The 14,040-nt window shown below is 42.6% G+C and overlaps 1 protein-coding gene and 1 pseudogene across 6 annotated transcripts in view; both read left to right on the top strand.

Moving 5' to 3' along the window:
• Positions 1-14,040, top strand: part of SPATS2 (spermatogenesis associated serine rich 2) — a 166,065-nt gene that overhangs the window by 10,824 nt on the left and 141,201 nt on the right. The window contains exon 1 of one of the 6 annotated variants that reach the window (XM_063610566.1): positions 9,593-9,672. The exons of the other annotated variants lie outside the window; for them this stretch is intronic. The gene's annotated coding sequence lies outside the window, so the exon portion shown is untranslated. Of the gene's footprint in view, positions 1-9,592; positions 9,673-14,040 lie in introns of those variants that run through there. 6 annotated transcript variants of the gene reach the window in all.
• Positions 12,240-13,518, top strand: LOC129491122 (FGFR1 oncogene partner 2 homolog; annotated as a pseudogene).

Genomic DNA, 14,040 nt, shown 5'->3' with positions numbered 1-14,040 from the left:
TATAATATTTCCAATATTTTTCTTTTAACTTATTAAAATAGGGAAGCTGTATGAGATGTTAGTTAAAAGCACAAGCCATTGAGTACACAAATCTGGCTTTGAATCTACTCCCCTACCTACTCCCTTGGTCAAGTCATTTAATTTCTCTGAGCCTGTGTTTCTGTATCTGTAAAATGGATGCAGTAGTAATCCCTACTATAGAGTTGTCATGATTATTGCATTTTGTTTATTTTATTTATTTTTTGAGACAGAGTCTTGCTCTTGACGCCCAGGCTGGAGCGCAATGGCACGATCTTGGCTCACTGCCACCTCCAGCTCCAGGGTTCAAGCGATTCCCCTGCCTCAGCCTCCTGAGTAGTTGGGATTATAGGTGCTCGCCACCACACCTGGCTAATTTTTGTATTTTTAGTAGAGATGGGATTTCACCATGTTGGCCAGGCTGGTCTCAAACTCCTGACCTCATGATCCGCCCGCCTCGGCCTCCCAAAGTGCTGGGATATTTATTTTGAATTAATGTTTATTTTATTTTATTTTATTCTTTTTTTGAGACGGAGTCTCACTCTGTCACCCAGGCTGAGTGCAGTGGCTCAATCTCGGCTCACTTCAACCTCCACCTCCCAGGTTCAAGCGATTGTCTTGCCTCAGCCTCCTGCGCAGCTGGGACTACAGGCACATGCCTCCACGCCTGGCTAATTTTTTGTATTCTTTAGTAGAGACGGGTTTCACCGTTTTAGTCAGGATGATCTCTGTCTCCTGACCTCATAATCTGCCCGCCTTTGCCTCCCAAAGTGCTGGAATTACAGGCATGAGCCATCGTGCCCGGCCAATTTTATTTTTTTTTGAGACAGGGTCTAGCCCTGTCGCCTAGGCTAGAGTGCAGTGGCATGATCATGGCTTGCTGCAGCCTCGACCTGCTGGGGTCAAGCAATCCTCTTGCCTCTGTCTCCCAAGTAGCTGGGACTACAGGTGGATGCCATCATGCCTGGCTAATTTAAAAATTTTTTGTAGAGACAGGATCTTGCTATGTTGCATAGGCTGGTCTTGAACTCCTAGGCTCAGCTATCCTCTGGCCTCAGCCTCCCAAAGTGCTGGGATTATAGGCATGAGCCTCTGTGCCCATCAGATTTTATTTTATTATTTTTATTTTATTTTATTTTTTATTGTTTTTATTTTTTTTGAGATGGAGTCTCCCTCTGTCCACCAGGCTGGAGTGCAGTGGCGCGATCTCAGCTCCACTTCAACCTCTGCCTCCTGGGTTCAAGTGATTCTCTTGCCTCAGCCTCCTCAGTAGCTGGGATTACAGGCGTGTGCCACCATGCCCGGCTAATTTTTAAAAATATTTTTAGTAGAGACAGGGTTTCACCATGTTGGTCAGGCTGGTCCTGAACTCCTGACCTCATGATCCACCCACCTCGGCCTCCCAAAGTGCTGGGATTACAGGTGTGAGCCACTGCGCCTGGCCCCAGATTTTATTTTTGAGTTGAAATTCATATAACATAAAATTAACTGGCCGAGCATGGTGGCTCACGCCTGTAATCCTAGCACTCTGGGAGGCTGAGGTGGGCGGATCACGAGGTCAGGAGATCGAGACCATCCTGGCTAACATGGTGAACCCTCGTCTCTACTAAAAATACAAAAAAATAATTAGCCGGGCATGGTGGCGGGTGCCTGTAGTCCCAGTTACTCAGGAGGTTGAGGCAGGAGAATGGCGTGAACCCGGGAGGCGAAGGTTGCAATGAGCTGTGATCATGCCACTGCACTCCAGCATGGGTGACAGAGCGAGACTCCGTCTCAAAAAAAAAAAAAAAGAAAGCAAAAGTTAACCGTTTTATGTCCTATAACCATCACCTCTATCTAGTTCGAATTTTTTTTTTTTTTTAGACGGAGTCTCGCTCTGTTGCCCAGGCTGGAGTGCAGTGGCATGATCTCTGCTCGCTGCAACCTCCGCCTCCTGGGTTCAAGCGATTCTCCTGTCTGAGCCTCCCGAGTAGCTGAGACTACAGGCACACGCCACCACACCTGGCTAATTTTTGTAATTTAGTAGAGATGGAGTTTCACCATATTGGTCAGGCTGGTCTCAAACTCCTGACCTCAGGTGATCTGCCCGCCTTGGCCTCCCAGAGTGCTGGGATTACAGGCATGAGCCACTGTGCCTGGCTGATTTCAGAACTTTTTCATCACCCCCAAAGGAGACCCTGTATTCATTAAATATTTACTCTTTATTTCCTCCTCTCATCTCTGGCAACCACTGATTTGCTTTCTGACTATGTAGATGTACCTATTCTGTATATTTCAAATAAATGGAATCACACAATGTGTGACCTTTTGTGTCTGGCTTTTCTGACATAGCATAATGTTGAGGTTTAACCACTGGTCTCATGTATCAGAACCTCATTCCTCTCTCTCCCTTTTTTTTTTTTTTTTTTTTTTGAGGCAGAATCTCACTCTGTTGACCAGGCTGGAGTGTAGTGGTGTGATTACAGGTCTCTGCAGCCTCAAACTCAAGTGAACCTCCCACTTCAGCCTCCCAAAGTGCTGGGATTACAGGCGTAAACCACCATGCCTGACCGAGAACCTCATTCCTCTTTATGGCTAAATACTAGTCCGTTGTTTGGATATACAACTCTGCCTGCAATGCCTTCCAAGTCATTTAAAAAAATCTGTTTATTGGCCGTGCACAGTGGCTCACACCTGTAATCTCAGCACTTTGGGAGGCTGAGGTGGACGGATCACCTGAGGTCAGGAGTTTGAGATCGGCCTGGCCAACATGGCAAAACCCCACTTCTATTAAAAATACAAAAATTAGCCAGGCGTGGTGGCATGCGTCTGTAATCCCAGCTACTTGGGAGGCTGAGACAGGAGAATCACTTGAACCTGGGAGGCAGAGGTTGCAGTGAGCCGAGATGGCACCACTGCCCTCCAGCCTGGGAGACAGAACAAGACTCTGCCTCAAAAAAAAAAAAAATATATATTTGTCTATTGATGGTTAGTTGTGTCTTTTCCACATTTGCCTATTGTGAATAAGGTTACTGTGAACATTCAGGTGTAGTATTTGTTTGAATACCTGTTTTGAGTTCTTTTGTGTCTATACCTAAAAGTGGAATTGCTGGGTCATATAGTAATTCTTTTTTTTTTTTTTTCCTCAAAAGCTGGTGTCATAGTGTACATATAATAATTCTATATTTAACCTTTTGACAAACCACCATACAGTTTTCCATAGCGGCTGTACGATTTTACATTCCTACCAGCAACGTATGAGGAGTCTGATTTCTCCACATCCTTGTCAACATTTGTTGTCGTTGTTGTTTTTAATTTTAGCTATCCTAGTAGATGTGAAGTGGTATCTCGTGCTTTTTATTTGCGTTTCTCTAATGACTGGTGATGTTGAACATCTTTTCATGTGCTTGTTGGCCATTTGTATATCTTCTTGGAGAAATGTCTATTAAGTCCTTTGCCCATTTTCTTTTTTTTTTTTTGAGACGGAGTCTTGCTCTGTCTCCCAGGCAGGAGTGCAATGGCGTGATCTCGGCTCACTGCAAGCTCCGCCTCCCGGGTTCATGCCATTCTCCTGCCTCAGCCTCCCGAGTAGCTGGGACTACAGGCGCCTGCCAACACGTCCGGCTAATTTTTTGTATTTTTAGTAGAGATGGGGTTTCACTGTGTTAGCCAGGATGGTCTCGATCTCCTGACCTCGTGATCCGCCCTCCTCGGCCTCCCAAAGTGCTGGGATTACAGGCTTGAGCCACCGCGCCCGGCCGTCCTTTGCCCATTTTCAAATTGGCTTGTCTTTCTGTTGAGTTATAACCATTGAATTTTAATTGCTGTAAATCACTCCATGAGTACATGTAGCACGCACTCAATAACTGTTAGCTAATACTATAGTTGTAATTATTTTTGCCACATGTGGCCTGAATTGGAAGGAAATTTTGCCTAGTTTTTCCAAGTAGGAGTGGAGATGTAACAAAACCTATATCTATCGCCAATAAAGATTTGACTCTGTCAGTGTTGATACTTTGCTTTTAATTGATGCTCCCAAATCAAGAAATTAGAAACATGTATACATAAAATCAGTTTATCTTTGGCAGAAATCAGTATATTATCAATGTTTAATTAATTCCTAAGAATTAATGGCAATAGTGCCTCTAGTTTTAGCTGAGATTTAGATAATCTTTCTTCATTCTGCCCTGTTATGAGTATTTGCTATAAATGCCACAATGAGAATTTTTTGAAAACTGGGTCAGAGAAGCCTACTTTTTATATTTAATAGTATGCAATTGATGTATTATCATTGTTTTATACTTATTGCATCTTGGTTTTATGGGGTGTTCCAAAGAAGATAGATGAGAATAGGTGATCCAAAGTAATTATTTAGAATTTTATCCTCCAGTCAGGATTGAACCATCTTGAACTGATGAATATATTCTACCAGGTTTATAGGTAGACATGCCGTTTCATTATATCGTGATTTGGAGTGAGACAGTAGCTTTTAAGCAGAACAAACAGCCATATGTAAGTCTAAATTTGGTTATTTTCTTTGAATAAGCAATGGAAACTGTATGCATTCAGGAACTGGTGATTATTCAGATACCTTCTGAAGGCCCTCTCTGCCTGTGCTCCGCAGCTTTGTCCTGAACTCTTCTGTCTCTTGCGATGCCTCGTGCCTATACCTATTTTGTGAACTCTGCCTGCAATGCCGTCCAAGTCAGTTGGTGACTCCTCAAACCTCGCTTAAGTCTTTTTGGGTGGATTCAAATGCTGCTTTTAGCCATTAAAATCTGTTACATCTGTTACATACTTTCACAATAGCACTTATCCTAGTGTAGTTTTAAAAATGCACTTAAAAATTTTTAAAGCAGTGCATGCATGCAGTAAACAAAATTGGACAGTACAGAAATAAATGGTGAAGACAGTCTCCCAGTTTTCTTCCCCATGGATAGCACTTTCTCTTTTATCCTTCCAAAGATATTTTGTGCTGATACAAGAATTTTTATACCGTATGAAGTGCTTATTCATCTTATCTTTTACTTCAGGGTAATTTATGAGTAATGAAAAAATTCAAGCATTATAGAAATGTAGAGTGTGTGAAGCAAAAGGTCCCCTTTACTTTGATCCCTAACACTAGCCCTTTCCAAATAACACTGTCCTAATTAACATTCCTCTCTCCAGAAGTAACCTCTGTTATAAGCCTTGTCTGTGCCTTCAGATTGTTCTGCTTACGCTTATATGCCTATTTAAAAGTGTCTATTGTTGTATTTTGTTTGTTTGTTTGAGACAGAGTTTCGCTTTTGTTGCCCAGGCTGGAGTGCAATGGTGCTGTCTCTGCTCACTGCAACCTGCGTCTCCCTGGTTCAGGTGATTCTCCTGGCTCAGCCTCCTGAGTAGCTAGGATTACAGGCGCACGACACCATGCCCCGCTAATTTTTGTATTTTTAGTAGAGATGGAGTTTCACCATGTTGGCCAGGCTGGTCACGAACTCCTGACCCCAGGTGATCCACCCACCTTGGCCTTTCAAACTGCTGGGATTACAGGCATGAGCCACTGCGCCTGGCCTTTTAAATTTTATTATTATTATTATTATTATTATTATTATTATTATTATTATTATTATTTTAAAATAGAGTCTTGCTCTGTCGCCCAGGCTGGAATGCAGTGGCACAATTTCGGCTCAGTGCAGCCTCCACCTCCCAGATTCAAGCGATTCTCCTGCCTCAGCCTCCTGGGTAGCTGGGATTACAGGCGCACACCACCATGCCTGGCTAATGTTTTGTATTTTTAGTAGAAAAGGGGTTTCACCATGTTGGCCAGGCTGGTCTTGAATTCCTGACCTCAGGTGATCTGCCTGCCTTGGCCTCTCAAAGTGCTGGGATTACAGGCATGAGACACCATGCCTGGATTGTATGTATTTTTTTAATGATATTTTGTATATTATTCTTTAACTTTTTCTTTTTAATATATGTGTCTTGGAAATTTTTTTATGTCAGATCCTCTTCATTTTTATTTATTTTTCAAGACAGGGTTTTGCTCTGCCACCCTGGCTGGAGCACAGTGACATCATCTCATCTTATTGCAACCTCAGCCACACAGGCTCAAGTGATCCTCCTGTCTCAGCCTCCCAAGTAGCTAGGACTACAGGCCATGCTTGCTAATATTTAAATTGTTTTGTAAAGTCGAGGTCTCACTGTATTGCCCAGGCTGGCCTTGAACTCCTGGACTCAGGTGATCCTCCCGCCTCAGCCTCTTAAAGTGTTGCGCTTACAGACATGAGCCATCTTGCCTGGCCCACTTTATTCTTCCTGCATGGTGTTTATTGCATAAAATGTATATACCATTTTATTTAACCCTTTCTCAATTAATGGGTATATCTAGGTGTTTCTAGCTGTTTTAATGAACCACTTGTTTATATGGTTCTTGTCGGGCATGTGTGAATCTCTAGGTTGCTAGAAGTGAATTACTAGGTGGAAGGTTATGCTTTTCTAAACATTTTGGTGAATACTACTAAATTGCTTTACTTTTTAAAAACAATGTACTTTGACATAATTTTAGATTTACAGAAAAGTAAAGATAGTACAAAGAGCTCCCATATTCCCTTCTCTCAGCTTCCCCTAACGTTAACATCTTTCATAACCATAGGGCATTTATTAAAACTAAGAAATTCACACTGGTACGCTATTATAGACTTGATTTGGATTCCTCCAGTTTTTCCACTAATGTTAAAAAATCTTGGAGATGGGCTCTTGCTGTATATTGCCCAGGTTAGTCTTGAATTCCTGCCTCAAGTAATCTTCTTGCCTCGGCCTCCCAAAGTGCTGGGATTACGGCATGAGCCACTGTGCCTGGCTACATTCTGGATATTAATCCTTTGTTAAATATGATTTCTTTTCCTTTTAGGCAGATGATGCTTTTTCTTCTCTCTTTTTAAAAGTTCAAATGTAATATGCTTATTGTACAACATGTATAAGTTGAAAAGTGAAAGTCCCCCTCCTGTCTCTTTAGTCCCATTCCCCATACATGGTACTGTTCTTACCCCACAGACAAAATACCAACAGATGGGTATTTTTCCTACCAGAACATTTTCTGTATAGATGTAGAGACATGTATATATGTGTTCGTATGTGCCTACATGTGTGCAAGTGTGTATGTATATATAAAAGCATGCATAAATATGTTTTTTTAATAACAGTGAGATCATACAATATACTGCAATTTTGCTTTCATCAGTTAACAAATCATAGAATCCTAATGTGTTGTAAATGTATGTTTCAAATACAATCTAGTGTCTTTTTCTCACTAGATTATAAGCTCCCTCCTACAGAGACCATGATGATTCCCACCCTACACCTATTCTTTTTCTGTGTAAATACGATCATCCATACATTTGCTCATGTCAAAAATCTTTCTTTTTTTTTTCGAGATGGCATTTCACTCTTGTTGCCCAGGCTGGAGTGCAATGGCGCGACCTTGGCTCACTGCAACCTTCACTTCCTGGGTTCAAGCAGTTATCCTGCCTCACCCTCTTGAGTAGCTGGGATTACAGGCATCCGCCACCATGCCCAGCTAATTTTGTATTTTTAGTAGAGACGGAGTTTCTCCATGTTGGTCAGGCTGGTTTGGAACTCCCGACCTCAGGTGATTTGCCTGCCTCAGCCTCTCAATGTGCTAGGATTACAGGTGTGACCCACCGTGCCCAGCCCATACATTTCTTTAATAAAGTTTTACTGAGTGCCTACTATGAGCCAAGTACTTAGGAGTACACTAAGCATGAAAATTCTTGCCTGAATGCAGCTTATATTCTAGTGGAGAGGGCAGATACTAAGCGAATGAGTGAAATGTTTAGTATTTCACGGGGTAATAAATGGTATTTCAAAAAAAAACATGAAAAAAACCCCCCCAAAGGAGGGGGAGACTGTGTGAGCATGTAAGTATGTAAGTGTGTGTGTGTGTATGTGTGTGTGTGTGTATGTGTGACAGAGACAGACAGAGATAGAGACAGAGACAGATTCAGATGTAGTGAGGGAAGGCCTTGTTGAGAAACTAATATTTGAGGAAAGATCTAAAAGTTGTCTTTGATTTCCTTTTCTTCCTCATACCGCATATCAAATATGTCTCGAATTCCTGTTGATTTAATCTTCAAAATATATCTGAAACCCACCCATCAAGTAGGTGGATTGAATTGGCAGTGGGAGTTTATGAAAATTTTCTTCTGATTGTTTTAATATTCTCAGTGAATTGGGAAATAAAGTGCTCAGCTGAGAGTGAGGATGAGGAGGGTGATGGAGGTTTGTGTAAAGAGGAAAAGGTGTGAAATTGTTTAGGAGAATGGGAGAATGGCTGCAGCAGGGAAAATATTGCATGATTGCCAGGGAGCATTGAGAGCCCCTTGAGGTTTGCAGTTACGATTTTTTTTTTTTTTTTTTTTTGAAACAGAGTCTTGCTCTGTCTCCCAGGCTGGAGTGCAGTGGTGCGATCTTACTGCAACCTCTGCCTCCCAGGTTCAAGTGATTCTCGTGCCTCAGCCTCCCAAGTAACTGGGATTACAGGTGCATGCCATCATGCCTGGCTAATTTTTTTTTTTTTTTTAGTAGAGTGGGAGTTTCACCATGTTGGCTAGGCTGGTCTCAAACTCCTGACCGCAAGTGATCTGCCTGCCTCGGCCCCCAAAGTGCTGGGATTACAGGTGTGAGCCACTGTGCCCAGCTTGTGGTTATTTATTTATTTGAGAAGAGTCTCGCTCTGTCACCCAGGCTGGAGTTCTGTGGCGCCGTCTCGGCTCACTGCAACCTCCGCCTCCTTGGTTCAAGCCATTCTCCTGCCTCAGCCTCCCAGTAGCTGAGATTACAGGCATGTGCCACCACGCCCAACTAATTTTTGTATTTTTAGTAGAGACAGGGTTTCACCATGTTGGCCAGGCTGGTCTCGAACTCCTGACCTCAGGTGAACTGCCCGCCTCGGCCTCCCAAAGTGCTGGGATTACAGGCGTGAGCCACTGTGCCCAGCCTCTGTGGTTATAAATTTAAAGTGAGATCAGTCAGTATGGTTTATTTCCTCCAGCCATATTCAGCTGCAGGGGTGCGTGTTTGGAGTGGATTTAACCAGGGAGGGGTTTTGCCAAGATAGCCAAACAAAGCAGGAGAAGGGCAAGGTATAGAGGATAGTACCTGTGTATGCAAGGGAGTGGTATAATATACTGTGGAATTCTAACCAGGTAAGGAGGGGAGGACATGAAGTGGCTAAGAGATGGTGAAAAGATGGGAGAAGCAATGGATGGAGGGTCCTGGTGGGATCAGAAGCTGCTGGAGTTTGGGTATGTGGGAGACTGAACCATGAAGATAGTGGGTCATTGTTGGACAGTGGGAGCTAATTGATATTGTGAAAGCATGATCATGGGCTGAGTGGGTAAAGGATAAGATCAGTGGAGGTGAGAAATTTAAAGAACTGAGACAAGGAATTCAGAGAGATAGGGTATGGAAAGATCATCTTTGTGAAATCACTGAGAGTTAAGATAGTAGTGTAGAAAGTCACAGTAAGCCAGGTAATGGGTAATAGAATTTTTATAGGATATTCAGTGTAAGGTTTTGTGTTTTTTTAGGGAATAAGGAGGGAGACTGATTTGGAAACATCTGTGAGGAGCAAGGAGGACACTTACCTCACCCCCAGGTCCAGTGGTATGAGAGGTATGGGGAAGGTAACTCACACCACTTTAGGGCCCCAGAGGCCAGTGTGGCCCCAGAGGAGAACGAGCTTTTTTTTTTTTTTTTTCTTTTGAGCGGAGTCTCGCTCTGTCGCCCAGGCTGGAGTGCAGTGGCGCAATCTCGGCTCACTGCAAGCTCCGCCTCCTGGGTTCATGCCATTCTCCTGCCTCAGCCTCTCCTTGTAGCTGGGACTACAGGCGCCTGCCACCACGCCCGGCTAATTTTTTGTATTTTTTTAGTAGAGACGGGGTTTCACCGTGGTCTCGATCTCCTGACCTCGTGATCCGCCCACCTCGGCCTCCCAAAGTGCTGGGATTACAAGCGTGAGCCACTGCGCCCGGCCGAGAACGAGCTTTTAATTAGAGCAAGAAGTTGAAGGGAATATTCAAAGAAGATGCTGAAAATGTAGGGAAAGCGTTTCAAAATTTGGAGAGGTGGATGACACATGGAGACAGAACTAGAGATATGCAGAACAGTGCGGGGATTAGAATGTGGGAGATGAGGCCGGGTGTGGTGGTTCATGCCTGTAATCCCAGCATTTTGGGAGGCTGAGCTGGGTGGATTGCCTGAGGTTAGGAGTTCGGGACCAGCCTGACCAACTTGGTGAAAACCCATCTCTACTAAAAATACAAAAATTGGCCAGGCGCGGTGATGCACTCCTGTAATCCCAGCTACTCAGGAGGCTGAGGCAGGAGAATCACTTGAACCTGGGAGGTTGAGGTTGCAGTGAGCTGAGATCACGCCACTGCACACTCCAGCCTGGGCAACAGAACTAGACTCTGTCTCAAAAAAAAAAAAAAAAAAAAAAAAAAGAATGTGGGAGATGAGAGATGTGGGAGTCTGGGGCTTCTTTGATGGACAGCATAAGCAGAGATAAAGAACCTGAAGAGATTAGGCCTGGTGGAGAGCAGGCAAGCACTGGAGGTGAGGGTGGGAGTGTGGGGAGCGAGCAGGGGCGTTCTTGCCTAGATCCCCTGCTGACACATCTGTTCATGATGGAGAGGAGTATCTTACTCCAGGTGTAAGGAGTTCTCTTTTGATTAATCCTGTGGGCTCTCTTTATGATCACATATTAACGCCTTTTGCTTTAAGTATTTATTTTTTTTTTGAGGCAGGGTCTTGCTATATTATAGCCCAGCCTGGCTTCAAACTTGTGGGCTCAAGCAATCCTCCTGCCTCAGCCTGTTGGGTAGCTGGAACTACAGGCATGCACCACTGTGCCTGGCTTTTTCACTTTAAGTCTTTTTGTCTCTGTTACTAATATTAATGAATGAATACCAATAAGATTTTTTGATCAATATTTGTGTAGCACATTTTTTTAAAACTATCTTTTAAATTGTCAGCCCTCTGGCTTACTTTGCTTTAAGTGTTTCTTGGTAAGCTGTACATAGTTGTATTTCAAAAATCTGATTGTCTTGATAAATGTAATCTTTTCATATTTAATGTGATTACTGATAGTTTAGACTTATTTCTGCTGTTTTCATTTATCCTTGTTTTTTGAACCATACTTTTTTTTAATAATTTTTTTTCCCCTGACAAGGTCTCTCTCTGTCACCCTGGCTGGAGTGCAGTGGTGCAATCATGGCTTACTGCAGCCTCAAACTCATGGGCTCAATATATCCTGCCTCAGCCTTCTGAGCAGTTGGGACTACAGGCATGTGCCACCATGCTGGACTAATTTTTTTATTTTTTGTATATATGGGGTTTTGCCATGTTACTCAGGCTGGTCTTGAACTTCTGGCCTCAAGTAATCCACCTGCCTCAGCCTCCCAAAGTGCTGGGATTACAGGCATGAGCCACCATGCCTGGCCTTGAACCACATTTTTTTTTCCTTTTTTTTTTTTAGAGACAAGGTCACACTCTCTTGCCCAGGCTGGAGTGCAGTGGCATAATCCTAGCTCACTTCAGCCTCAACCTCCCAGGCTCTAGTGATCCTCCCTTTTCAGCCTCCCAAGTAGCTGGTACTGTAGGCACAAGTCCCCATGCCCAGCTAATTTTAATTTTTTTGTAGAGATGGGATCTCACTATGTTGGCCAGGCTGGTCTTGAACTCCTGGTCTCAAGCAGTCCTCTCACATTGGCCTCCGAAAGTGTTGGGATTACAAGTGTGAGCCATGGTGACCACACTTCTTATTTGCATTCTGTTGCATATATGGAGTCCTTTTTTCTTCTGATTTTTAAGTTGAACATTCTGTTTCTCTGTTTAGTAGTTAACTTAAATTTTTAACATGCATACTTACTGAAGTCCAAGATTAATATCTTTGACTTCCTGAATAATTCAGGAACCTCAGAATGCTTTAAGTTGGAAGGACCCCGCCCAGCCTTCTCGCGCAAAGCTGCAAGTGGTCGGCTCTGCCCCACCGTAACGCGAGGAAGGAAATCTCGCAAGGCTGGAGTCCTTTTGGCGCCTGGCAGAGGCAGTTGGCAGAGGTGTCTCCTCCGCCAGTGATGGGGCTAAACGCTACTGGCTTCACGGCCACCCCTCCGCTGCCTCCGTCTGGTTCAGCGTCTGCTAGCTGAGGAGGCAGATTAGGGGCGCAGAGTCTCTTCCCTTGGGTGCATAGGTCCCGGTTGGTAGAGGCTTTGTGTCCTCATCGCCACAGCTGACGGCTGCGAGGGACTAAGTGCAGGATATATCTTTAGAAATGAGTTGTACAATTGAGAAGGCACTTGCTGATGCTAAAACTCTTGTTGAAAGATTAAGAGATCACGACGATGCAGCCGAATCTCTGATTGAGCAAACCACAGCTCTCAACAAGCGAGTAGAAGCCATGAAGCAGTATCAGAAAGTCAAGAACTTAATGAAGTCGCAAGAACATCGGCCACGGTCCACATTAGTTATGGGAATTCAGCAAGAAAACAGACAAATCAGAGAATTGCAACAAGAAAGAAAAGAATTGCGTACATCCCTGGAAGAACATCAGTCGGCCTTGGAACTTATAATGAGCAAGTATCGAGAACAAATGTTTAGATTGCTAATGGCTAGCAAAAACGATGATCCGGGAATAATAATGAAGTTAACAAGAGCAGCACTCCAAGGATACAAGCACATGTTGACCAGATAACTGAAAAGGCAGCAGTAATGAAGAAGGCCATTGAAATTGACAAGCAACAGGATTGCAAGGAACAAGAGCTAATATTTCAACTTGAACGAGAAAACAAAGGCGTTAGAGAGATCCTACAAATAACTCGAGAATCACTTTTCAACCTAAGGAAAGATGATGTATCGGGAAGTACTTGTCAGCATTAGTGACCAACAGTGACTTGTCAGTGAGGAAGAGCTGAAGAGCTTCTGAGTCTGTGAGCTTCTTACATGGCTCCAAATGGTCAAATAAGTGAATGAATGAATGAACAGAAAATTCAGTCCCTTATTTTTTTCTCTTTAAATATGTACAGTGCACTGGCTATGAGATAGCAACAAAAATGCATAGTTAATGGTCATAGACTTTATTCCAAAACATAATTGGAAAATAGAAACTGAGCCATTGCCAATTGGTAAAGAAATGAAAGGTTTTCACAGTGACTACTGAATATAGCAAGAACTTTTGGCAGTGCTGCTGGCTTTCTGGGTGATCAGGTAAACTTGAATATTCCCAATAAATGTTTGAGAATTCATAAAATTATACCAATTTAAAAATATAAAGTTTTGCCACTGTTTTGTGAATGGAAGATTTGCATGCTAAATTTCATCCTTATTTGGCGTCACAGTTAATACAAAGTTTATGTACCATGAGACTTCAGCTTTAGTGATTATCTACTTTCACATTTATTTAAATTTTTGTGAAAGAAAATTCAGTTTTAAAGGCTATAGGAATGTGTTATATGTACCATAAACAAAAGAGGTAATTTAATTTTAGCAATTTACCATAACTGATACTTAGCTGACAATTGTCCATAACTTGTTTAAGTATAAGAAATACCATTTCAGGAATGAAAAAGAAGGATTACTGCTTTCTAAGAAAGAAAATCTTATAATAGACATTTTAGTAGGTTAAACTTCCCCTTTGAAAGAATAAGTTTTGGTTCGAAGTCAATAATGAAGATGAGATTTGTTTTTCTCTTCTCTGGCTGATTTTTAAGGATACAATGTAGTTCATTTAATTAACAGAATTGAAATGTTTGATACGGCAAAATAGGTATGGTAATTTCAAAGTGAATTGGGAATTCCTCTGGCTCATAGAACCCTTTTAAATTAAAATTTCAAAAAAAAACTCTGGATCTGTTTTTAAGCTCCATCTGGTCCTCATAACCTGTAAGATTTTTCTTAAAATCTTTCAGCTGAAAGTGGGGGTAGAGGTGGGGTAATCTGTGGATTTAGAAGTATTTATTTTCTGTTGTCTTTTAAAATGTC

This window comes from Symphalangus syndactylus, chromosome 10 (assembly GCF_028878055.3).
Source record: "Symphalangus syndactylus isolate Jambi chromosome 10, NHGRI_mSymSyn1-v2.1_pri, whole genome shotgun sequence".
NCBI lineage: Eukaryota > Metazoa > Chordata > Mammalia > Primates > Hylobatidae > Symphalangus > Symphalangus syndactylus.
This window is presented reverse-complemented; position numbering and strand designations above follow the sequence as displayed.